The sequence below is a fragment of the Pinus tabuliformis genome, chromosome 6 (assembly GCF_031772625.1).
Source record: "Pinus tabuliformis cultivar Carrire ecotype Pingquan chromosome 6, CPIR1, whole genome shotgun sequence".
In the NCBI taxonomy this organism is placed as follows: domain Eukaryota; kingdom Viridiplantae; phylum Streptophyta; class Pinopsida; order Pinales; family Pinaceae; genus Pinus; species Pinus tabuliformis.
The window spans coordinates 212,978,847-213,005,551 of NC_142292.1; positions in this window are offsets into that span (position 1 = coordinate 212,978,847).

Consider the following 26,705-nt stretch of genomic DNA (forward strand, 5'->3'; position numbering starts at 1 on the left):
TGGCTTTGACCTTAAGGGGATCCAAGTGGATGCCCTCTTTGGAGACAACAAACCCAAGAAGTCTGCCAGATTCAATGCAGAAGACACATTTATGCGGATTAAGGCGAATACGATAGTGTCGACAACGAAGAAAGATTTCATGAAGGTGTTTTGGATGGTCCTGGCGCTTTGCTGAATGAGCCGGAAGGTCATCTAGGTAAGGCTGTACAATGTGCCAAATATCATGGAACGCGTAAGACATTGCACGTTGGAAGGTAGCACTGGCATTTTTTAGACCGAAAGGGAGTTTCTTATAGGCAAAAGTACCCCACAGACAGATAAAGGCAGTCTTGTGTTGATCTGCGGGCGATATATTGATCTGGTTGTAACCAGAGAAGCTGTCCATGAATGAATAAATCTCACTCCCAGCACACTCATCAATGAGTTGGTCAATGAAAGGTGTGGGGAAATTATCTTTGGGACAAGCATGATTAATGTCGCGATAATCAACACATACCCTAATAGTGCCCTGTTTCTTGGTCACAGGGACAATATTAGAAACCCAATCTGTAAGCGGGATAGGGTAAATAAAACCAACTTTAAGAAGCTTTTCAACTTCCGCTTTGATAGCTGCAGCCTTTCGGGGGTGCACGGGGTGTAGACGCTGTCGAACAGGTTTAGCACCTAGATATGTAGGTATTTCATGCACCACGATGCTAGGATCAATGCCGGGCATCTCTTCATACGACCAAGCAAAAACATCACAAAATTCTTGAAAAAGATTAGTATAAAGTTGAATCTCCTCCAGAGTATAGGTTACTCCGACGTGAATATGCTCGACAACCCCTGGATTAACAGAGATGTCGATAGGTTGAGTTTGCGTAATGTTCCCCATATTGCCTTTAGAGAAAACTTGATGGATTTTCATAGCTGTCTGAAGGTGTTAGGGTCCCACCCTAACCCCCTTATTTATGTCATGGGATCACGTCATAGTCAAGAGTCAATAAAGCCCATATTAATAATTGTAAGTGGTTAACCCGCAATTAATGACGGGACCACAGTTAGTTGCAAATGGGCCTTAGTATTAGATAGATGGTATTAATAAAACCCACGGTATTGGCCCGTGGTATTGCATGTATGAGTCATATATAAAGGATAGAGACTCCCTGCGAGGAGCATTGTGTCTTGTTTTTGCAATCGAGCTCTGCTTTATTGGAGGTTGCCCCCTCGAAGAGGCATGTGAACATTGCTCTCTGAATAATAAAATCATTGCTATTCTGTGTTTTGGGTATCTTTTCTTCGCCTATTCTGTATTTGGGTATTATTTTGCAGGTTAAGATCATAACAAGTGGTATCAGAGCACTTTCCAGGGCTCGGTGGGATCTCCAATTTTTAGCAAATTTTTTTTGGCTAGAGACGTGTTCCAGCGTCTTTAAACCACGGGATCTATCGTTAAGCGCATAAACCTGCGGATTTGGGGAGGCATGCACGCAGGAAATACAAGAGGTGGTCACGTCTGTTGGACTCCCTTGTAACCCCTGTGGGTACCCCTTCGAGTAGTAGCGCATTAGACAGAACCGCGCACGGACTGTCTTCCACGTACCCTCTGGGTATATAGGAAGCCCCCTAGGCTCCCTTGAAACCTCACCATAGATAAACCTTCGGCCGTCTTGTGGCTACAGTACACCGAGAACAGCACTCGGAGAGATTACTCGCCCGTACGATAGGGTAGTCAGGTTGTACGGCTAAGGGTACGGTCGATCCTCCTTAGTTAGAGCCCTGAAACATTGGGCCGAGTACTACTGTCAGACCCTTATGTATATTGCGATCTGTAGCACCTGACACTCCTCTAGACCATAGTTCCCTTTTCTATCGGGGGATCACACATCATCTATTCCAGATCCGCGTGTGCAAAGACGTGCCGCAGCAGCAGACATCAGTCCCGCAGCTCCATCAGATCCACAGCAGTAGTTGTTCCACCATTCAGATCTCTCAGATCCACCAGATCGGAGTTGTTGTGAAGGGTTCCTATACCGGGGTCTACTTTTCGCAGGACTTTTGGCAGCATTGACATTTTGAGGATTTGGCGACTGCAGTATTGATAAAGAAGGAGTAAAACTCCGTTAGGAGTTTTCCAAAAAAAAAAAAAAAAGTCTGAGATCTTCCAGGGTGCTTATTGGTGATCTAGCCCATCAGAATCAGGACGACGAGCTGAGCAAGGTGGTACCATTCAATTTATTAGAAAAAAAATTTTAGGCGGTCCCAATTTTTCATCCGGTTGGTGTATGGTAGAAACTAGAGCTCAAGCGATGGCCAATGAAAGGATGGACAAACTTGAAGGCACTGTGAACACCATCCACACTGCGATGAACTCCCTCCAACGTGAGATTAGCGGACTAAGTCTCCAGGTACAGGAAGCACTCTCGAAGGGCAAGGAACCAGCCCACGAGGAGGCGTATAAGGGCCATGAATACCATGAGGGTGAGTCGAGCCACTCTCCTCACGTCTGGCACACCCATCCACCAACCAGTCAGTGACCTCCCAAGTTGGATATGCATAAATTTGACGATTCTCACATGTCAACATGGCTAGCACAAATGGAGCAGTATTTCAAATTGAATCATATCCTAGATGATTGGACTAAGCTTATGGTGGGGACCATGTACTTGGACAATGAACGATGGCAATGGGGGGAATGGCATCAGCGTTGCAATGGACCTTTTCAGAATTGGGACCAATTTACCAAAGCTCTTCGAAATCGCTTTGAACAGGAAGACTCTTTTTTGGGGCGTCTCACTAAGCTCCGACAGACGGGTACAGTGGATGAATATATTACCACTTTTGAAGCCTTAGCCTTTCGCACTAAGGGTCTCACAGATGAGTTCTACACGGAATGTTTTATCAGCGGTCTTAAAGAAGCCATCAAAGCTCAAGTTCTACTCCATCACCCTCCCACGTGGATAGAGGCTTGCCAGGTAGCTCGTAAGGTGGAACGTGCATTAGCAGCCCAATACAGCCGCCCCAATTTCCCCGCTAAAGGTCGTCCCCCACAGGCTCCCAACACGACTCAGACACTTAAGATTCAAAAGGTGTCACCTGCGGAAATGGCCGAAAGAAGGGAGCAAGGACTATGTTACTACTGTGATGAAAAATATTCCCTGGGTCATAAATGCAAGGAGCCCAAGTTTTTTCAAATAGATGCCACTGACTACAGCTCCACCGAGGAAGATCCACCACTTGAGGAACCGGAGGCGATCGAAGAAGACAACCAAAAGGAGATTGTATCTGACGAACCAGTTATTTCGCTAAATGCGTTGGTAGGAATTTCTTCCCCTCAAACTCTCAAAATTAGGGGTTTTCTCAAACATCGCCCAGTAGTAGTCTTGATTGATAGTGGAAGTACCCATAATTTCATCCATCAAAAAATCGCAGAAGCAGTGCATTGTTTTGTACGGGCAGTCTCTAACTTCCAAGTCCAAATTGCAGATGGGGGCACAATGAAATGTGAAGGCCGCTGTGAAAATGTCAAAATTCAAATGGGGGATTATCAGTTGAAAACCCACATGCTTGCCATACACATGGGGGGTTGCGACATTGTCCTAGGCGCTGAATGGCTCCGCACTCTTGGGCCAATCACAATGGATTTCCAGGAGTTATATATGAGTTTTAAGCAGAACAACTCCACACATACCCTCCGTGGACTCCAGGTGGGAGCCCCCTCAATCATCAGTTCGCATAGGATGGAAAAATTGTTAAAAAAGGGCCATCATGGAGTGGTCGCTCAATTTAATGCCATCCAGATAGTCGAAACCCTGTCTCAGCCAATTCATCCTGAGATGCAACAGATTTTAAATAACCATAGGAGGGTCTTTGACAAGCCTCATGAGCTTCCACCCTCGCGAGGGGAACATGATCATAGAATCACCTTGGTTCCAGGGGCCCAACCCCCAAATGTGCGCCCATATAGATATCCGTTCACCCAAAAGAATGAAATAGAAAAAATCATCAAGGAATTGTTGGAAGCAGGTGTCATTCGTCCCAGCATTAGTCCTTATTCATCCCCAGTGGTCATGGTCCTCAAGAAATATGGGGAGTGGCGGATGTGTCCCGACTTCAGAGCCCTCAATAAGTTGACAATCAAAGATAAATTTCCCATCCCGGTGGTTGACGATTTGCTGGACGAACTCAATGGGGCTCAATTCTTCACTAAGTTGGATCTTCGCTCAGGCTACCACCAAATTCGCATGAAGGAAGTCGACATTCCCAAGACGGCTTTCAGAACTCATGAAGGCCATTATGAGTTCCTGGTCATGCCATTTGGTCTCTGTAATGCCCCCTCTACTTTTCAGAGCCTTATGAATCACATTCTCAAACCATATCTCAGAAAATTTGTCCTTGTCTTCTTCGATGACATCCTCATCTATAGTGGCACTTGGGCGGCACATCTTCAGCATGTAGATCTACTCTTGCAACTGCTCCGCAAGCATAAATTATTTGTCAAGATGTCTAAGTGTTCGTTTGGCATGGAAGAAGTTGAGTATTTGGGCCACATTGTGGGGCGTGAAGGTGTCAAGGTGGACCCCAAAAAGATCCAGGCAATGCAAGAATGGCCTCAACCTAAGACCTTGAAGAGCTTGAGAGGATTTTTGGGTCTCACAGGCTATTATCGTAAATTTGTCCGCAACTATGGCTGCATAGCGAAGCCCCTCACTCAACTCCTCAAGAAAAATTCCTTCTTCTGGAACGAGGAAGCACAACAGGCATTTACTGCTCTCAAAAACACCATGTGTTCCACTCCAGTCTTAGCCCTACCTGACTTCACCAAATCCTTTGTCATTGAATGTGATGCTTCGGGTACAGGTATTGGGGCGGTCTTAATGTAGGAAGGGCAACCATTGGCCTTCACAAGCCAACAACTCAGTGGGAGGAATCTAGGCCAATCTATCTACGAGAAGGAAATGATGGCCATCTTACATGCAGTCGAGACCTGGCGACCTTACTTATTGGGGCGACGTTTCCAAATCCGCACAGATCATCACAGTCTTAAATATTTTTTGGAGCAACGCCTATCCTCCCCACAACAAAATAAATGGTTAGCCAAAATGCTGGGATATGATTATGAGATGATTTACAAGAAAGGGAAAGACAACAGTGTAGCAGATGCATTATCTCGCCAATTTGAGGAGGAAAGTACTCTGCTCGTAATTTCCCTCCCCATTCCAGATTGGATTGAAGAGGCTCGTAGGGAATGGTTTTCACACCCCGGGCTCTCCCAACTCATTTCTCAATTGCAGGTCGATCCTAATTCCAGCAAGGGCTACTCGTGGCAGAATGATATTCTTCGCTACAAGGACAGAGTTGTAATATCACCAACATCCACCCTCAAAAGTCGCATTTTGGCAGAATTGCACTCATCTCCCATTGCAGGACATTCAGGCTTTCAGAAGACGTATGCTCGCACCAGAAGATCATTTTTTTGGACAGGCATGAAACAGGACATCCTTACTTTCGTAGCAGAATGTGATGTCTGTCAACGCCACAAAGGGGAAACCGTCAACACACCAGGCTCATTACAACCATTGCCCATTCCGGCATCAATTTGGATGGAGGTTTCTATGGATTTCATTACAGGTCTTCCAAAGTCAGGGAACAAGTCAGTCATCATGGTGGTTGTGGACCGACTGTCGAAGTATGCTCATTTCTGCGCCCTACCCCACCCGTTTACACCAACTTTGGTTGCTCAAACTTTCATGGATCAGATCTTCAAATTGCATGGCATGCCCACTTCTATTGTGTCTGACCGCGACCCGATCTTCACCAGTAATTTTTGGCAGGAACTCTTCAGAATACAAGGCACTCAACTCAAACTCAGTACTTCATATCATCCGCAAATAGATGGTCAAACCGAAGCCGTCAACAAATGTCTAGAAACCTACCTTAGGTGTTTCACTTCAGAAGAGCAACACCTTTGGGTACAGTGATTACCTCTGGCTGAATGGTGGTATAACACCAACTATCATGCCACCACAAAAATGACTCCCTATGAAGCAGTCTGTGGTCAACTTCCGCCTTCCCCTACTTCTTATCTCAAGGGGTGCTCCAAAGTACAAGTAGTGGATCAACTCCTACAACACCGCGCAACCATGCTCGCCCATCTTAGAGAGAATCTTCATCAAGCTCAGAACCGTATGAAGCAACAGGCCGACCAACATCGCTCAGAGCGCCAATTTCAAGAAGGGGATCAGGTCTTTTTGAGGCTGCAACCATATAAGCAAACATCACTCAAAGACAAGGGTTGTCAAAAGCTCTCTCCAAAATTCTACGGACCATTCCAAGTACTTCAGCACATTGGAGAAGTGGCTTACAAGTTGGCTTTGCCACCTACGGCAAAAATCCATCCAGTTTTCCATGTATCATGCCTCAAGAAAGTGATTGGGAACAATTGCCGAGTCCAAACCAGTCTACCGAAATTGGACGAAGAAGGGTCAATCTGGCTTCAACCCAAACAGGTTCTAGATACAAGAGATAAGCACCTGCGCGGCTGCATGATTAAGGAAGTCCTCGTCAAATGGAAAGACACCTCTCCGGAAGATGCAACTTGGGAACCAGCCACTATTCTTCAGCAGTTTCCACAACTTCAGCCTTGAGGACAAGGCTAGTCTTAAGGGGGAGGGCATGTTAGGGTCCCACCCTAACCCCCTTATTTATGTTATGGGATCACGTCATAGTCAAGAGTCAATAAAGCCCATATTAATAATTGTAAGTGGTTAACCCGCAATTAATGGCGGGACCACAGTTAGTTGCAAATGGGCCGTAGTATTAGATAGATGGTATTAATAAAACCCACGGTATTGGCCCGTGGTATTTCATGTATGAGTCATATATAAAGGATAGAGACTCCCTGCGAGGAGCATTGTGTCTTGTTTTTGTAATTGAGCTCTGCTCTATTGGAGGTTGCCCCCTCGAAGAGGCATGTGAACATTGCTCTCTGAATAATAAAATCATTGCTATTCTGTGTTCTGGGTATCTTTTCTTCGCCTATTCTGTATTTGGGTATTATTTTGCAGGTTAAGAGCATAACAGAAGGGGTTGGGAAGGGAGACAGGAAGAAAATTGCTCAAGAAAAGTAAGCATAGCCCCATGGGTAGGGAGGAACGAGGATCGATGATGATGATTAGACCAGGGGGGTTCCTCAGAAGACATAGTCTCAATAATCGCTTCATCCGAAGGAAAGACTTCCTGTAAGGTATCCGAAGAAGCGCCATCTCTAAGCCAAGGGGATTGGATGTATGAGTCGAGAGCCCTACTCGAAGGAGTAGGTTCAGAAAATGAAGCCGATGCAGAAACAATTTCGACGTAGTTGAGCTTGGTAGGACTCAATGGCATAACATCACCCCAAGATTCTATTCGATCAGCGGGAGGAAGAACCCACGGATCGAAACGAACAGAAATCATATTGACGAGAGTGATGTTTGGAGGTGGGAGTGAAAAAACACCCATGAGGGCAAGATCTTTAAAAAGTCCAGCACCCACACTCTCATACGGAATGGAGGTATGCTCTACGAAAGGCACATTGCCACTAGAAGAAGAAGAGGTGAAGAAGGACAACTGGTCTACGGTGACAATCTTCCCTTGATGGGGAAAACGAAGGACATGAAATAGAGATGAGGCCACAACTCGCATGGCATAGGTCTAGCTTCGCCCTAAAAGGAGGTTGTAAGTCAAATTGGCATCAACAACTTCGACGTCAACTTTGACCGTCTTCCCTTCTAGAGTAATAGGCAGACGTGGGAGTATACTGTAAGGACAAGAATCTCTCCCATTGAAGGCTTCCAAGGTATTAGGAGTCTGGCTCAAGGTTGGAGAACCAATAGCCTTCCAACAAGCAAAAAACATAATGCAAGTAGAAGCGCCTTCATCAATAACAGTACGGTGAATAGTTTTAGAATTGATGATGACTTGAATAAGGAAGGCTATTTGGTGAGGCAATCTCGGTACATGATTTTCCAGGTCAAAAGTGATCAATTCTGAGTCATCCAGGTCAATGCCATTGATGGCTGATAGCAACGACTTCCTTTGGGAGGGACAGCTCTGGAGGACCTCTAATGCAAACATAGCCGAAGGAGCTTGGGCTAAGTCCTCAACGATGCTATAATGCTGAGCAACATGAGCATTAAGGTTGTAAGAAGACTTCCGGAGTACTCCTTTAGGAGGAGGTCAAATGACCGTTTCAGTACTAGGTCGCTCGATATGGAGCGGACTCGAACTGGATGGAGGAACACTAGAGGGGACCTCAGTTTCCTTCCTGGCGGGTGAAGGATACTCTTTTGACCGTGTACTGATATGGACGGGAATTGTCCTAGCCATAAAAACTTGAGAGCCAAAGGGAGAAGAGGATTGAGAAGGATCAACCACCATTTGAGTCTGCTGTGAGGGAAAAGGCTCTTTGAGCACAGCAGGAGTCCCAGGGGCACCTTTTAACAAACGACTAACTTCAGACCGTCTTGGGCAGTCTTTGGTATAGTGATCCTCGTCGCAAATAAGACAAGGATACTTAGGTTTGCACTTGGCACCATCCTTGCCCGGAGGCTTAGGGGGATCTTGCTTTGGTTGATCGGCCTTATTCTTTCCTTTTCCCTTCTTCTTACCTTTCGAGGGTTTATCCGCCGTGGTGGACTGAATAGCGTTAACCTCGAAAGTTTTACCAGAATTGGATGAAGCTTGAGAAGCATTATCATTTGGAGCATTAGATTTTTGCTTCGCAGGGTTGGTAGGAGCTTTTCGAGAGGATGCGTTAATGGAACCTATGACACCATCAATGGATGGAATTGACGAAGTTTGGGAAGTTCTGGGTCGCGGGGCGTCTGGCAAATAATCATATAGTGTACCAGACCGGGAGTAAACCAAGTCGAGGTACTGAGCATGTGCAATGGCCTGCTCTTCAGTTACACATGCCCCCATAGCAATGTCCCGGTCTATCGGACCGATGAACGAGGTTGTAAACCCGTCAGTCAGAAGCTGATCGGGGATCTAGAACTTAATTAAACGACGACACCACCTCCATTCATGAATGCGATCAAAGATATGCATAGCCATGTTCTGTTTCAAAGATGTTAGGAGGTGTGTGCCCGTTTCATATCGAATCAGAAACTGAAAGTGAGTTAAAAATGCCATAGCCAGTGAGTTAAAGTCCTGAAAAGTTCTACGAGCCAACTCAATATACCATTTGGAGGCAGAGCTAGTGAGAGTCCGTTGAAATAGGCGAAGCTGGATTGAATCATCAAGCCATGAATTCGACGAACACCATAGGTGATAGGTCATGAAATGAGCTTGGGGATCTTCTCCAGCTTTACCATCGAATTTGGGACAATCACCGAGAATCTTAGTTGGAATCGGTGGCCAATACGGATTATGAAGAATAGGATCATTGGTTAGTTTGGACACGTCTGGTAATTTCAATGTCGCCAAAAAGGGTAATTGAGGGTTGAAGGACATTTGAGGCTGCGGATAAGAAACAACACTAGAGTTCCATCCAGTTCCCGGTTGCTCCCATTGATTTTGTCCAGATGGATCTAGCCCGTAAGAATTTTTTCCATAGGGGTTATAGCTATAACTAGATGGTTGACCCTGGATTTGACCCCCTGCATTCCACTGATTACCAACCTGACCCATAGGAGCAACATATGGCTATTGAAAATTTTGATAAGGGTTAACCTATGGTTGTTGATAATTTTGGTATGGGGAAAATTGAGTTTGCCCTTGGGGTTACTGGAAACCATAAGGCGGCTGGGTTCCAAACTGGGCCTGGGAGCCAGGCGGCACTTGATGAGAAGGTTGGGTTTGGGGCCCAACTTGAGTTTGAAGACCGGATTGGGTCTGAAGCCCAGTCTGGGGCTGAAAACCAGGTGGGGCTTGAGAAACCATAAGGCGGCTGGGTTCCAAACTGGGCCTGGGAGCCAGGCTGCACTTGATGAGCAGGTTGGGTTTGGGGCCCAACTTGAGTTTGAAGACCGGATTGGGTCTGAAGCCCAGTCTGGGGCTGAAAACCAGGTGGGGCTTGAGAAGCAATGAGTGTTTGAGCGCCCGGTTGAGCAGTCCCAGATGGATGTCCTTGGGAGAGTTGAGGCTGAGCCATCTGGCTAGAAGGTGGTCTTGGTTGAGATTGAGGTTGACCCATTTGCCCAGAAGGTTGAGCTTGCTGGGTATTAGGTTGACCTTACACAACTGAGGGTTGCCCTGACTGACCAGATGGTTGAGAAGACTGGACAGTTGGTTTTCTTGGTTGGATTTGAGGCTGACCAATTTGTCCAGAGGGTTGACTAGGCTGGACAGTGGGTTAGCCTTGCTGAATGTGAGGCTGACCGACTTGCCTAGAAGGGTAGCCTTGCTGGATACTGGGTTGGCATTGTGGTATGTAAGGTTGTCTCGGATTACCAGAAGGTTGCCTGAAGTAGGTAAAAGATGAACCACTGAAGGTCGAAAGTTGTCCTTGTGGGCCTACAGGTTGCTCTAGATAAGGTTGTTCGTAATACGGCTGTCCTTGAGGTGGTTGCCCGTAAGACGACTGACCTTGATAGGGTGGTCCTTGAAGATTTGAAGGCTGTGCGTGACCACCATGATAAGCGGTGTTACCCCAAGCAACAGACAGCGAAACCAAGACCTCAACCACAGGTTGAGATGGCATAGATCCGAAGTGATAGATATGATTTCCTTGAGGATCATAATAATGGAACATATTATGAAGAGCCTGGAAATATTAATCATATGCCCCCCTGCTGGAATGGAACTAGAAGAAGGTTGGGCACTGAGTGTAGGATTGACAACTCCAGATGTAGATGTCGATGGACCACCATTTGCAAGTCCAGGTGGAGGTCCGACAATAGTGGTCACAACTGAAGACGCAGTGACAACACTAACAACAGGGGCTGAAGAAGCCACACAAATGGTTGGAATAGTCGGAACCAATGTGACAGTCACATTGTGAATTTGGGGCGTAAAAGGCTCCGAAGTTGGAGTGATGGTACGAGACCACATGGAACTCGTAAGGGGAGATCTAGAACCCATGATATCCGCTAAAGAATTATAGCGTAAAGGCAATGTGACACCAAGAGGGGTGACACGGAAGGGTGAAGTTTCCATCGGTATAGGGATTTCACCACTGGCCATGAAGGTTTTTTCACTTGGGACGGGGTTCGTCTCATCCATGTCGGAGGAAGACATCGGGACCGAAACACTAGGAGGAGTAACGGGAATATCTTCTTCAGAAGGCTCCAAAATGGGGTTTCAATGAATATCATAAGACTCGTCCTCTGGAGCGCGAGAGTTAAGCGGTTGGATACTCGGGATGAAAGGAAGAGTATCACTAACAACTAGTACCTCGGGAGAGACAGAAGATGGAGACCCTTGGTCACTTGGAATGGGAGACGAGATCAGTGATTCCGCCAAGATGATTTAATTCAAAATCCTAGGAAAACTAACGAGTAAGGAAAGAACCCTACGCAAACAAGATCTAACAAGGTAAATGTGAATGTGGCCAAATAATTTTTAAGACACGGGAACAGAACTTGACCTTTTAATCTTTAAAGAGTCGAGAAAAGGATGAAAAGATGACTCTAGTCGCCTTCGAATATTTAATGAGCCTGAAAGGACAAGTGCTCAGATGGACCTTTTCTTTTAGGGAGTCCGAAAAGGAACGAAAGTGACTACTCTGGAGAACTAGGCAAAAGGTTTACCAAACAACCCGTAAAACTGCATATACACCTTGGCAATCATATGAAAACCAAGGACTTTTCGTACAACAGTCAATCTTCCCGAATGCTGTGTTCGGTGCGTTATACTTTGCAAGGCGGTAGACACGGCTTCCTAAGGATATAGGATTACAACCTAGTGGGGTCTCCCAACATATACTCGACGGTATTGGGAGCGCAAGTCCGTACTAGCAGCTATTGGATCACAGAAGGAGGAATCACCCAACCTTAAGTGAAAACAATAGAGACTAGGTTTAACGACGCCAGAGCATGTCTCTAGCCTAGACCTCTAAATAATGTGCATTATGTTCCAATGCGTTGTTAGGTTTATTCAGTTCATTTTAGAGTTGATCTTGAATTATGTTTCAATTTCCAGGCCTTACCGTATGTATATCAAAACTTAGGATGTAGCTAGAATGAATAAAGCATCTTTCATTTCGATGAACTCCTACTTACAGAAGGGTAGAGAGATCATTCCCAAACCAAGACAAAACCAAGATCAACAAATGCAATCACTCAAGAGACACAATGTATAAACACATCAATCCCTACAGTGCATCGATACTACTAATGAGACATTTAAATTATGCCTTCTAATTTTCCAAATATGAAAAACTTGGAATGCAAAATGCACTTTCACTTTCGCATACTAATGAATGCAATATTTTGATTTTGATAGCTTTGAATTCTAAAGAAACAAACAAGCAAGCGTGAAACCGATTGATCCAAACAATTGTAATCTATGTCTGGTAGTGAAAAAATCGAATCAATATGGAAATTGGTTCAATAAATAACGCTAAACACCAATTAGCAAGAAACAAGTAATGGAAAGAACCTCAAGCAAACCAACAAGAGGGTTGCGGATGAATCTTGGATAGACAAGTAACTGAGCCAAATAATTCAAAACTTGAAGAACTAGGTCACAAAGCCAAAAAATACAAGATTCACTTCAATGAAACCGAAGAGTAAGCACCTTAACTAAAAGCAATTAAAACAAACTAATAGATAAGAGAAAGACAACAAGGGATTAACCAGACTGATGAATTTAGGAGGTAGAATTGAAAAAAAAACAATTCTACAAGAATTGTCGCGGGCATAACACCAGCAACTAGTGCCGATCAGTCACTAGCCATAGCAACAGAGCGACGTCGTCGTGAAAGTACACATGTTTCACGCGATGGGCCGATTTCAGGAATCGTCATGACTTTGTGAGATTCATATCCGTGGTCTTCAAGGATGAATCTCCCAACATACATTGTCTATCTCTCACTCATAAGCTTTAACACAAAGTTAAGGGCTCTCCACAACCTTCCACAAGCTATCTACAATCCCACACTTGTCACACTCACACCAGCTATCTATCAAACTTGAAAGCACTAGCAGCACTGCCCAACCAAAAGAACTAGCAGATCATAGCAAAGGTGAGTGCTTTAATAGGAGAAGGAGTCTCCATGAAATGTGGAAGGAGGAGCTCATCCTCAAGGAAGGTAGCACAAATGACGGAACTACCATACCAGAGGGGGAAGGGCGACCCAAACTATGCCAACAACCAGGTCTGGAGACATCCAGAAGGCCGACTGTTGAAACGAATTCGCCCAATCTGGATCGTCGCGGGACGTAAACTAATTCTTTGTGACGACATCGCGAGGAGGCAATGTATGCAGACCTATCATCGCTATATACCACTCATAACCTCGCGTCGAGTCTAGAAATCCGACCGTTGTGGGAAACAGATGTACACCTGTGACGGAGTCGCAATGAAACTGTTATGGACATGGGAACGTCACATATATTAAGGTTTTACTTGCAACGAGGCAGAAACGTAGGGGATGAGGGTCAAGTGGCAGCATCAGAGAGCATTTGCTTAATCTTCTTACATCAGTGGGAAGATATGAACAATTTTATTTGACACATGACACAGTGACAAATTACTGTGTAGCACATTAGTTTGTGGATGATAAGGAGTGGAGGTCCTATGCTTGATTTTGTGATGGCTGAGCAATTTTTCAATCGTGTTAGAGGTAAACTAGTTGCCTTGGTATGTGACTAGCTCTCTAGGGTACCCAAATTTGTAGAATACATTCTTAGGAACTCAACCACCTCCTTTTCTATTGCTGCCTTAATCGCCTTTGTTTCAGCCCACTTAGTCAAATAATCAATGGATACAATAATGTACTGTTTTTTCTTTGAAGGAGGGTTGATAGGCCCAATGAAGTCCATGCCCCACTTGTCAAATGGCTCGAAAGTCACTTGAGGTTGTAGGGGAATTTCATCTCTTGGAGTAGGCTTTCCCATCCTCTGGCACCGATCACACTGACTAATGTACTTTTTCACATCCCGATGAAGAGTGGGCCAATAATAGCCTGCTTGTAACACTTTAAATGTTGTCCTCTTTGTTGCAAAGTGACCTCCACAAGGCCCATCATGATAGGTCATAAGGATGTCAAAAACTTCCTCTTCCCTTACACACCTTCTCAAGATTTGATCTGAGCCAAGTTTGAAAAGATTGCCCCCAATCCAGGTGAAGGGGCGCTTTTCCTGATTATCTTGCTCTTTTCTTTGGAGGGCAAGTTTGGTGGGAATTGTGCTGATACCAAATAGTTTTCTATATCAGCAAACCATGGGGAGAGAACTGAAATAGAAAACAAATGCTCATCTGGTAACTAGTCATCCACCATTCCTTCTTCACCTGTAGGTAGATTCATCCTAGATAGAAAGTCTGCAACAACATTTTCCTTACCAGGCTTATCAACAATAGTTAGATCAAACTGCTGTAATAAAAGCAACAATCTTATAATTCTAGCATTCACATCTGGTTTGTTCATTAAATATTTGATTGTAGTGTGGTTAGTATGCACAAATGTTTGGTAGCCTGTAATGTAATGCCTAAATTTGTTTAATGAATGCACAACAGCCAGGAGTTCCTTTTCGGTCACAGTATAATTTAGCTCAACCTTTGACAGGTTCTTACTGATGAAATAGATGGCATAGGGCAATTTATCCTCTACCTGAACTAAGGCTTCTCCTGTGGCTTTGTGTGAGGCATCAACATGAATATGAAAAGGGAGGGCCTAGGCCTTGAAGAATTGGTGTAGTGGTTAACTTACCCTTTAAAATGTCTAAGGCCTCTTGACAACTTTTTGACCATATAAACTCAGAATCTTTGGCCAACAACCCAAATAAAGGAGAGGCCAACTTGCTAAAGTCCTTTATGAACCTTCAGTAGTATCCAGCTAACCCCAAGAAACTCCTAACATCCCTCTACTTTTGCGGAGGTGGGACCCTTTGGATGATTGCTATTTTGTTCGGGTCCACCTGTAGTCCTTGCTGAGATATTGAATGACCTAGCACAGTCCCTTCAGTCATTAAGAATTCACATTTTTCCAGACTGAGAGATAGGTTCATTTCAATGCATTTGTGCAATACTTTTCCTAGGTTAGTCAGGGCTTCTTGAAAATCACAGCCATAAGGTGTAAAATCATCCATATAAATTTCCACCACATCATGTACTAATTCAACAAAAATACTCAAGACTGTTCTCTGGAAAGTGGCAGGAGCATTGCATAGGCGAAAAGGAAGGACCCTATAGGAAAAAGTATCCCAAGGATAGGTGAATGTGGTCTTATCCTAGTCTTTTAGGTAGATTTGGATTTGGTTGTACCCACTGAATCCATCTAGGAAAGAAAAAAAATTCTTCCCTGCTAGGCCATCTAGCACTTGGTCAATGAAGGGTAGGGGAAAATGATCCTTCTTTGTGGCTTTGTTCAACTCCCTGTAATCGACACAAATCCTCCACTTAACATTTTTCTTGGGAACTAACACTAAAGGAGAGACCCACTCACTGTCGGAGATAGGGTAAATTAATCCTGCATCTAGCAGTTTTTGCAGTTCTTCTTTGACTATATCTTTAAGAGATGGATTCATCCTCCTTTGTGGTTTCAGGACTAGCTTGAAATCTTCTTTGATGTATATGTGGTGAGTACACACTGAGTGGTGTACTCCCTTCATCTCCTTGTAGCTCCAAGCAAAGGCTTCTAGGTTTTCTCTCAACATGTTGCATAACTTTTCCTCTTCGAGAGTAGAAATAGATGGATTAATTTTCAAAGTTTTCACTGGGCCGAATTCTATGGTTTTGACACGGAGTGGGTTGGAATCGGCCAAGCATAAGTCAATTGGATGATTGTTCTAGGTTTCCCTTACTTCTTCTTCTAATGGTAATGAACTAGGAGTTTGACTTTGGAGCAGGTGTTCAATTAAGTCATCCTCATTTTACTGTCCTCCTCCTATGGTTGCTTCCAAAGCATAAAGTTGGGTGGAATAAACCTCATCTTCTTCCTCCTCCTCCAACCATAAAGGTAAATCATGCTCTAGAGAAGGTTGAGCAGGAGGGTATATGACTAATTGTTTGGACATATGTCCATTCTTGATGGTCATATTCCCAGCTCTGCAGCTAATGTAAGCATCGGCTGTGGCCAACCATGGTCTCCCAAGGATGAGAGGGTAACCAATAAGCTTAGCCTTAGGTTGGAGAACTAGAAAATTTGCAGGGTACTCCCAGGAGTCAATGGAGACCATCACATCCTCACCAATTCCCTCAGGGGTGACTGTGGAACGGTCTACAAGTTGCAGAACTGATGTGGTCTTCCTCAATGACCCTTGGAGGTTGAGCTTGAGCATGTTGTCCTTGGTCATCACATTAATGGAAGCCTCAAGATCGATCAAAGTGTGTGGGAAGATGGTGCCATTGATGTGCACATCTACCATAGGGCTTCTAGGGTCCAAATATTTTGGACATATTACCTTCCCCAGCATTAAGTCAGACAGCTGCCCAATGACATTAATGGTAGGGGCATCCCTTTTTCTTCTTCATATATGCTTGAAGCATTTCTCCTTAATCAACTTATTGTAAATGGGAACATCTTTTATTTCCTGGAGAAGGGGGATCTTTACACATAGATTTTTCAATTCTCCTAGAAGTTCAGTTTCTTCTGGGGTAGGCTGGAGTGGTTGGGATAATCTCTCAGGAAAGGGTGGATTTAATTTAAGGTTGCTTTCCTCTATTTCTTCCTCAAGCTCCCTATGTGGAGAGGGAGATTGGTTATCCAGGAGAATTCTCCCAGATCTTCGGTTGATCTCCTGGATTTCTACAACATAAGCTAGGTATGATGTCTCTCCACTACATACTTGCTGATCCTGCCTATTGTTCGGGTTTAGATTTGGCTGGGCAGGCATTTGGGGTTTCTTGGGTGGATTAGAGTGTAGGAGTTGTGGTTGGGTAGGTGGTGGAGGCAATAGAGCTGGAGCATTGTTGTATTGGGGCCTCCACCCCTGGAGTGGGGTATTCCACTGAGGTTGTGGCAGAATGTAAGGTTGAAATGATTGGCTGGCTGGTTGGGAATGATACTCAGATGCATAGGATCAAGGAGGGGGTGTAGACCAGGAAGGATGAGCAGGGGGTCCCCAAGAAGGTATACATGTGGTTTGGTTGGGGTTGTAATATGCATGGGATGACCCTTGCATACCCTGCTGGTATGGTCTAGGCCCAAGAGGTCTCCTTTGGTTGATGTAGAAAAGCTACTCAATGACCCCTTCAGCTCCTTGATATATAGCTTTGAGTCTGGGTAAAGAAGGGAACTTGTCTGTGGAGTGGTTTTCTTCACACACCGAGAAAATTTTAATACATTTCAATGGACATTCGTTCCTAGGATGCCTCCTAGTGCATCTAGGGAAAAAGATGGCTAAGGCTCTCTCTGCTCCTTCTTACTTCCTTTTGATATTCATGGTGTCCAATTGCAAGGCAAGGGTTTGTAGCAACTCACTTTTGAAATCTTCCAGCATATTTCCAATTTCACCCTTGATGGATGAGTTGGAAGATGATGTAATGGCCATAGGTTGAATACTCCTACCCTTTTTCCTCACTGCCCTAGAATGGTTTCTAAAGACAGTTTTGATATCCTCATAGGGTAATTGGTAGACATCTCCTCCTGCTAAAAAATGTAAGGTATCCAGAAGATATTCCCTTACTCCTTTGAGTAGGACCAACTTTAGTGATTCGGGGTCAAGTGTACACCTGGCCCTTTTGTAACTGAGCTGGAATCTTTCTTCGTAGTCTTCTAAGGATTCATCCTAGCCCATGGTCATCCTGAAAATTTCTTCTTTAGTATCCTTTGACCTACAGTAGTCCCGATATTTGTTGTTAAAAGCCTGCTGCATTTGAGCCCAAGTTGTGATGCTATCTCCAGGTAAACCCATGAACCAGCGCAATGTTGCATCCTTGAGGGTAGATGGAAACAGTTTTAACTTTTTCTCATCATATGTATAGTCATAGGTTCGACATATAACAACAAACTCAAATAGGAAAGTGTCAGGGTCCTCTATGGTCAGGCCATGGAAATGAGGTAGGGCAGAGGGGCTTATATTCTTCATCTTGGTGTCCCCATTGGTTTCCCTGATGGGGAAGGCACCCTCAACTCTCTCTCTATTCCCTCTGTCATTTCAGTTTTCAGCCATTGGTTCAGTAGGAATGGGTTCCTCTTCTTCTTCTTCCCTTGTAGGTTCTTCAAATATGTTAGGTTTCTCACCTAAAGGTTCCTCCAGTTCACAGCCACCGAAGAAGAGAGAAGGTTGGCTGTTGGATGTAGTGGGGGTATTTGGCAAGAATTTCCCTAAGTTGTCCCTATTCCTACGAGGCATGAAAGGAAATGTTTTTGGGTTGGATTTTATAAGATTTTTTGTTAAGTTATGGTATGTTCTATGCTTATAACAATTTACTTATTTTCCTTATTATATTCCAAAGATTAGCAATCACACGTACATAAATTAAAGTGCAGATAGAACATTAAACGATCGACAGAAAACAAGCCAAGACAAGAGACACAAGATGTGGCAGCTAGCCAGGGACAAACCCCACAATGTGTGGGGAAACCATTTGATCAAATCTTCTTTTATCTTCAATAATTCAGCAGAGAGAAATAGTACAATAAATCTGATTCATATCAGCAGTAGCAAACCCTAGATCAATAGCATCAGCATTAGCGGCTTCATTATCAAACTATGGCAGACGATATCTTGCAAACCATTCGTCGGATTGACTTCATTCTGTTAACACCCAGGTTGTTCCCTATGACTCCCAAGGGAATACGGCTGGGGTAACCACTAACCAATCTTTGGATCACAGCTTCTAGCCAAACTGTAATCAGAGAGGGCTCTCTCTTTATGATTTGTCTCTGTTATGATGTTGTTTTAGGCTAGCTATTATGCTCAGGTTTTGGTTTATGTTTTGGTTGAAGGATTTCTTTCAGGTCTTATGATATACTGTTTAGAGAGTAAAATATCATTTGGCAATGGAGTCTGGAGCTGTGAAATGATTTGATATGCAGGACTGGTGGTGTTCAAACTGCAGGGCCTATTGTGTATCTTAGACAAACAAACTTAGCTTAAATGGTGATGTATGTCAACCAACAGAAAGCAATTAAGAATTTTCTATTAAGCTGGTGAGGTGAAAGTGTAACACGCTGCACAGGAGCAAACTTGAATTCCTGTGACAAAGGCTACTGTGAAAGATGTATTCTGAAAGTGCAGCAATTAAGAATTACACTTATCAAGATTGCATCTGAAGAAAACATTGATTAACAACACAGATTGAACTCAGGGTATTCATTGAATAAATCCTGAAAGTTATTCTTTTTCCTTGTTGCTAAATACGTAAAGTTAGATAACATATGGATCTTAATAAACAAAATACATAACAGAGAGAGTTACAGAGACTTATTGTATGATGAAATACACAGGAATCCAGCAGTTTCCAACAGACACCAGTACGCATTCAACACTTCAGAAATCCGAGAAATTCCATCACTTTCTTTATTAACTTCTGAAAGGATTACAGCATAAGAACTTCTTCAAGAGAAATCAACAACAACCCTTGCAAGCTCATGCGAAGGGGACTTTATAGGAATGTTTATACAAAATATCTCAGGCATTGAGTCATCTGAGAGAGAAAATATCTTCACAGATTCGTACAGAAAGTAGAAAAGAAGTTATTGCAACTTTGAATGCAGCATAAATGCTCTTTATGTCTGTCAGAGGATAATTTGACCTTTGGAGGTCATTGAGTCGGTTGAGCCGCTTTGCTTTAATGCTGAATAACGCGTCTTTATTTCTTGCTGCGCTGTATTTTCTCGGCCCTGCCACCTGTATTTTTCTATTTCTGCTTTGTTGGTCGATACATCCGCTGAGTTGGCTCAGCTTTAATCCACAATGCATGCTAATTTTGTTGAACTGTGCTCTGCATGACAACTGATATATTTTTTAAGAAACAAAATTTGGTGAGTGGCTCCCTGTTTACAAAATCTTCTGTATTGCATCTGTCCACCAGTCTTGTGTAGGGAGTTGATGCCTGAGAATTGCATCCATAGTCTCCTCTGCCTCTGTATATTTGAAAAAATTGGGAGCCACCTCAAACAGGTGATTGATCTTATGCATTATAAAAAATAGATGTTCTACCTTGTTGTAGATAGTCTGTCCTGTAGCTGGCCCTGTTTCTTCTGAGTTGCTGGGCTTCTCATTGATTTCATTTGTGGCAAATGCATTCACTCTTTTGGCATACTGCTCATGAATGAGCAATCTCCCTGCGCTGTTCAGTAAGCTAGGGAGTCCTCTGTTTTGCAGCACCAGGAATTTATCCATGAACCTCTTCACCTCAGTCTGCATATCCTGGGTTCTTCTTTCCAATGTCTGCACTAAGTTTCTCAGTGTGAGAACCCTTTTGACCATTTGGATAGTCTCAGTTCTATTTGTAATTCCCATGGTAGCTAACTGAGAACTTGTTTTATGGTTAAGTACATTGATCATTTTGGTGGCCACTTCAGGCATATTGCTCAATAAAGCTCTTGATCTGTGAACCTCCTTCTGTGCCTTTGGAATGAGCTCTAATTGCTCATGGATTGTCTCAATATATGGCCATTGCTCATTGATAGATTGACTAATGTTAGCCCACAGCACTATTTTAAGCTCAGCCACCACCTTATCCAACTTGAGCTCATTCTCTAGCTCTTTGATCTTGTCTTTAAGGGCTTTGATTTCCCTGCCCTTTTCTGCCACTTCTCTCTTTGATTTATCATGCCTGTCATTGACTTTGGATAACTTTTCCCTGGTCTCATTTAACTCTATCATTTGAGTTTCCAGGATTTGGATTTCATTCTTCAGCTTTTGCATATCCAGGCTTTGGGCCTGCTCTGTGGTTGTTGGCGCTGCTGAAGTAGATGTTGCTGCTTGCTCAGTCTGTTGAGGAGGAGGAGCAGTAATAGGGGCAGTTTCCTCAAGATTTATGATCTGAGGAGGAGGCTGGGAAGTTTGCCCTTCTTCTCTTTGTTTTAAGGCTGCCTGTAGTGCTGTTTTTTCAGCCTCCGATTCTCCCAGCTTCTCTTGAGTTTGGATCAGCTGCTTGTATAGAGTCATCAACAAAGCAGTTACCTCTTGATCATGTCTTTGTTGGGCAACATCATCTGTTTGAGGGTGAATTGTGGCTGGAAGTTTAATCTTTCTCCTCAAAGCTGCCATGTCTGCATCCCTCAGCTTTAGTATCTCTTGTATGCCCTTGATATCTTTGGGATCATGCCCAATCTCTATTATGATATCCTCTAAGGACCTTATTCTGTTGTCCTTTGCCTGGGATGATGCTCTCTCCAACTCTAGTTGAGAGGCTGTATTATTAAGGCTATTCTGTAGCCTGTAGTTATCCAATGTTTGGTCTGCTAAGGAAGCATAGACCATCTCACCTGTTTGCTTGTGCAGTTCTATCTTATCCATTGGGTGGATATCTTTGGCAAGGATTTCCAGGTTAGTCCTTAAGTAGTCAGAGGCAGATTGGGGCTGCACTGCTGTTGGCTTAAAATGACTCATGATCATTTTGCCTTCCTGCACATCAAAGGCAGACATGAGTCTTTGTTGATTGGTGGGAGCCATGTTTAACAGATGGTTATACAGTTGTATTTTGATGGGCTCATTTCTCCTCTTAATGTCTATAAATTGCTGCTTGATGCTCTTTTCTCCTTCCCTTTGCTGGCTGGAGAAGCTGACCTCTCCTCCCACAGTTCTGTCCTGTTCCTGCTGGCAGGAACTGGCTGAAGCTTCTCTGCTGGGTGAGCCCATACCAAAAGATTTTCCCATTGGCATCTCTTCTTCTGAGAAGGGATTGACTCTCTGTCTTTTCTCCCCATGAGTTGCTGATGTTGTCAGGGGAGTCTCTCTGTCCCTTTTTCTGAAAATAAATGTATCCTCCTTTTGAGGAGTTTGGAGGATTGTTGCATCAGGTGAAACTTCTTGCCTTGGAGGCATATTCTGTTCAGTGGTCTTGGGGTTTTCCACTGTTTCTTCTTGCTGGGCAGGCTGTTCCTGCCTTTGTTCTTTCTGTTGTTGCTGTTCTTCTTGCTGCTATTCCATCTCTTCTTGTTGTTGCAACAATGTTTCCAATTGTTCTTCTGTTAAAGGAGGTGGCTGTTCCACCTGCTTTTCTTTGCCCTTGCTGGTTGTCTGTGCAGTATTCCCGGCAGCTTGCTGATGTGTTGTTGATGATGAAGTAGCTGCTCCGAGTTGCCTTTTATATGAGGGGGGAACCTGTGCACAAGTTTCCAAGTCAGCTTCCTTTTGAACATTTCTAGCCTCTCTTTCTAGCAGCTCTTTATCAGTAAATTCCTCTTCTAGGGTACCCTCTTCCCAGCTCAATGTATTGGCGTATTTCTCAATCTCAGGCTGCCTCACATGTGAATAGGTGCCAAATTTGTATCTTATCCTCCTGAGGGAAACAAAATGATTGGGGTCATATGGTACCCACTCAAAACTAGTTTGCAGCTTGAGTCCCTCTAGGATCTCATCCGCCTCTTTCCATCCTTCCTCTCTTTTGTTATATAGGAAAGGGCCCAGCTGGCTCCTTACCTTCAACTGTGCCTTCTTGTTCTTACTTTGGAAGTGGAGGTAGTCGGCATTCCCAAATTGCCTAAAGTATTCTAAGGCAAACAGTCTCATGGGGACATACCTTGGCAGCCTATAAGGCTTCAACTGACAGCCATAAACTCTGATCACTGTGTGGTGTTGGTAAAAGTACCAATTACCAATGCTGTAGGTTTTGTTCAGATGGAGAATTCTCCTCATGTCATCAGTTAACCTTGGAGGAGGAACACCATACAATACTGTCATAGCTGGATAAATGAACGAGTCTATGAACTCACAGTATGTGTATGGTGATACAGAGGTATGATGAAAAACAGAGGTCCAAAACACAACTGACCTTGGATTCCCCTGGGCATTAACTTGTTTAAGGGGAATGGGAAAGATGGCTGGTTGATAAAATAAGAATAGATGGTAAATGTATGAAGAGTATCTAAACAATCTCTCCCTTGGCAGATTCATTAGCTGCTCATGGATCTTGTCTGCTATGTATGTGGCATAGTCATAATGTACAACTGGAGGCTTTCCAGGAGAGAATATAGACAGCATTGCCATTATGATTTCATCCACCTCCTCCATTCCCTTGAACCCTAGGACATAGCTGATCAAATCTACTAGCATTCTGCCCAATTCATTTAAGTAATGATATCCAATAGGGGAAGTTCTGATGGCTTCAGAGCCTGACTGTACAAACAGCTGGTTGATTTTGATGACTAGGTCATTTGACAACTTATTCCCCTTCTTTATCAAGTTCTGCATGTGGAGGGGGGTCAATGGTTTTGCTGTGTGGAAATGCAGCATCTCATTTATGCTTTCTGGGGTGACATGGAACAGAATTGAGCCTGTAGGGCTAAGGACAGCTCTTTGGCCTGGATCATAGCACTCCTGGCATCTGTAGATCAACTCTGGCATAGAATTTACCTGGGGGAGGTTGTAGATGGGCAAGTTTGAATCCCAAATCCCTAGGATATCAGCTCCACTAAGGTGCTGGGCTTTCAACTCATTTAGCATCTGAATATTGTATTTGGAGCCTAATGGAAACCAGTCTAACATTTGATAATCCATATCTCCCAGGGCTTTCCATTCCAACTCCCTATGAGGGGCATTGAGAGGTTTGATGTTCAATGCAATTGGTGTCTCCATGGTCTATTAAGCTTTTCGAACTGTAATTGAACTGTTTGAAGTGAGTAGACCAACCCAGGGATGATTTCTTATAATGAAAGTGAGTTTCAGGTAGCAGAGGGAGATTTGATCCAACAGCAATTGAAATACTGTTTGAATTAGGAATAGGACCACTGTCAGGTTTCACTCTGTCTCTTGTGGCAGGTTTTTAATGGACTAACCCACTGTCTCACGATTGCGCGAGCAGTTTACAGTTTTTTGATAGGAACTCGGGAATTAAGGCTCAGCTAGTGTTTTTCGACCTTGCAGTTGTAAATAGAGGTGTTGCAGAGGGAAATTGCCGGTGAAATTGTGAGTTTCAGTGTTCCTTAAGCCTTCTGAGTAATTTACAGTCAATTTAGGCATATGGAGGATGAACGGCGAGAAATACCTGGCAAACAGCGAGCAGTGGTCGTAAATGTGGGTGGAATTGGTGCTCTGGAGGTCTTCAGGTTGATTCCAGCGGGGTGGCGCAGTCTTGAACGTAAAACACCATGCAGAAGAAGCAATAGCAAATAAGCAGAAAGTATGAAAAAACGCGATTTTTGGCCATAATATGGATTTTTTGCAATTTGGCGCCTTTTCTGTGATGACGTCAGCATGACGTCATAGGGTGGGGTCAAGCTCGGATGACATCAGCATGACGTCATCAGGTGAGGTGGCGGGCTACTGTTGGTCCATGTGGATGATGCTGTGGCAGGTGAGTTGGCCCAGAAGCGGACAAAAGTGCTGATGCGATGGCAGGACGGAGATGTCGTGGGCATGACGTGGCACTGGCAAACCGGGCGGTAATGCTCTGACGGTTACGGTTAAGCGCTAGCTGTTATGGTTTCTCGGGGCGGTTTGGATACGGACCAGATCTTGTCAGAAGGCGCTCCGAGAGTCCTGAACGGGTGACGCGTGGCCGTGCCCTGACGTATCGCTACGTCATTTTCTCGGGCGCTAAACCTCTGTCGTGGGGGCCGCTCCGATATTAATAAGGACCGTCGGATCCCGTGGGTCCGATCCGACGGTTGACAGGATGATGACATGATAGGTGGATACGGACGCGGGCGCGGTATTATTTAATATTTATTTTCGGGATGCGCACTTAGGCAGAAGACCATCGGGGTATGGTGCTTTGTAAGGTTTTTCAATGTAATTTAAAAAATCAACTGTGCACGCAGAAACTTTGGATAAGTGCCAAAAGGTGGGTTTTTTTGGATTTTTGATAATTTCAAAGGGGTTTTATGGGTAAAGGAGATCTATACTGGTTTTCAATGCGCAATAATACAGGCCCGATACTTAGGATAAGCGAACAAAGTGGGTATTTTGGGTTATTTTTGCAAATGAAGCGGGTATAGGTAAAACAAGATCATTTATGAGGCTCTTTTGGCAAATGAAGTTTTCTAAGGGGCCAAATGACTTCAGAAGAGGGGAGGCGGTTGGACTTAGGTTCATCAAGATGACCAGGTGTCATTTGATCCCTGACACAGAACTTATTGGCTATAATACCAGGGGAGGGATATTTATACAAAATTTGGGGTTTATACACCATGGTGTTAACACTAGTAGGGGAAAGGTAATATAGGGGATTTACATAGTAAAGTTAGAGTTAATATGGGGGAAATGAGTGAAGGGAGAAAACACTAAGTTTGTTTGAGACTAACTTAGTTTAGGGAGTAGATCAAAATGAAAAGAATTTTTAGACAAGAAATGTGGCTTCTAAAAGATTAAGAACCACCATGAAACCATAATCTTCTTCCATGAATCTCAGCTGATGGGGGAGTGTTAGCAATGAAGTGGAAAAGGGAAGAAGGGAGGTTAGACATGCTTCCTGCTTGCTGCAACTTGATGAAGAAGAACACCTTCTCAATTGTTTTGACTTTGCTTTAGTAAACAAAGTTAACATACCTGCAATGGTAAGGATAACCTTTCTGCAACCCCAACTACTTACCCAGCTACTTTGCCTAGCATTTTTTGTTTCTTCTTGGAGGGTGCACTTGGACTTGCAGACCCTTACTTGCCTTTTCTTTTCTTTGGCTTTTTCTTTTGTTTTTCTATCTACTTCTACCCTTATTTCTTCCAAGGTCCCAGATTAAGCAGTTGGGAACCTTAATTTCTCTACCTAAGCTACTTGTCTGCCAAGATTAAACAGTTTGGACAGACTTCTTTCTCTATTCTACAACTGGAAATTTAAACCATGGAATGATCCAGATTAGACTGTTGGACCATCCATCAAAATTGGGACACATTAAGCTATTTACACACCTTGTACTCCTTTGGAAATATGGGATCTTTGCATAATCAAAGCAGAGCATATTTGGAACTTCTATAGCCATCATGAAATATGAAACCTATTGGTATAGGTAGCTAACAGTGGCTCCACATGGGGATGGTTTTTCATTTGAAAGACCAAGAACAGCAGGTCAGATTGCCTTGGCCCTTGGTTGCTCTTGCCCATTTTGTGGTTTGCTGCTTTGAAGTGCCAAAATTGTGTGCTTATCTTCTTGGTAGACTTCTGATTCTATGTGCCTTCTGTTGATAGTCAATAATCTTAAAAAAACTACATTTTTACAATCTAAACAGAAAATAATATATACATCTGCATATATACAAGGGAACCTCAGGCTGTACTCATGGGTAATAGTCAAAATAATGCTTCAGCATCCTGCCATTCACAAGACCTTCATCCAAGTCAGTTTCACTAAGACTTTTTAGGAAGTAAGTGTTGTTACCTTGCACTGCTTGGACAGCAAATGGTCCTCTCCAAAGGGAGTCAAATTTTCCATGTTTTCCTTTGTCTTCTCTTCTTGCATCCCATTTGAGGACTTTGTCTCCCACACTGAAATCTTCTGCCTTAGTTCTTCTATCAAAGGCCTTCTTCAGTTT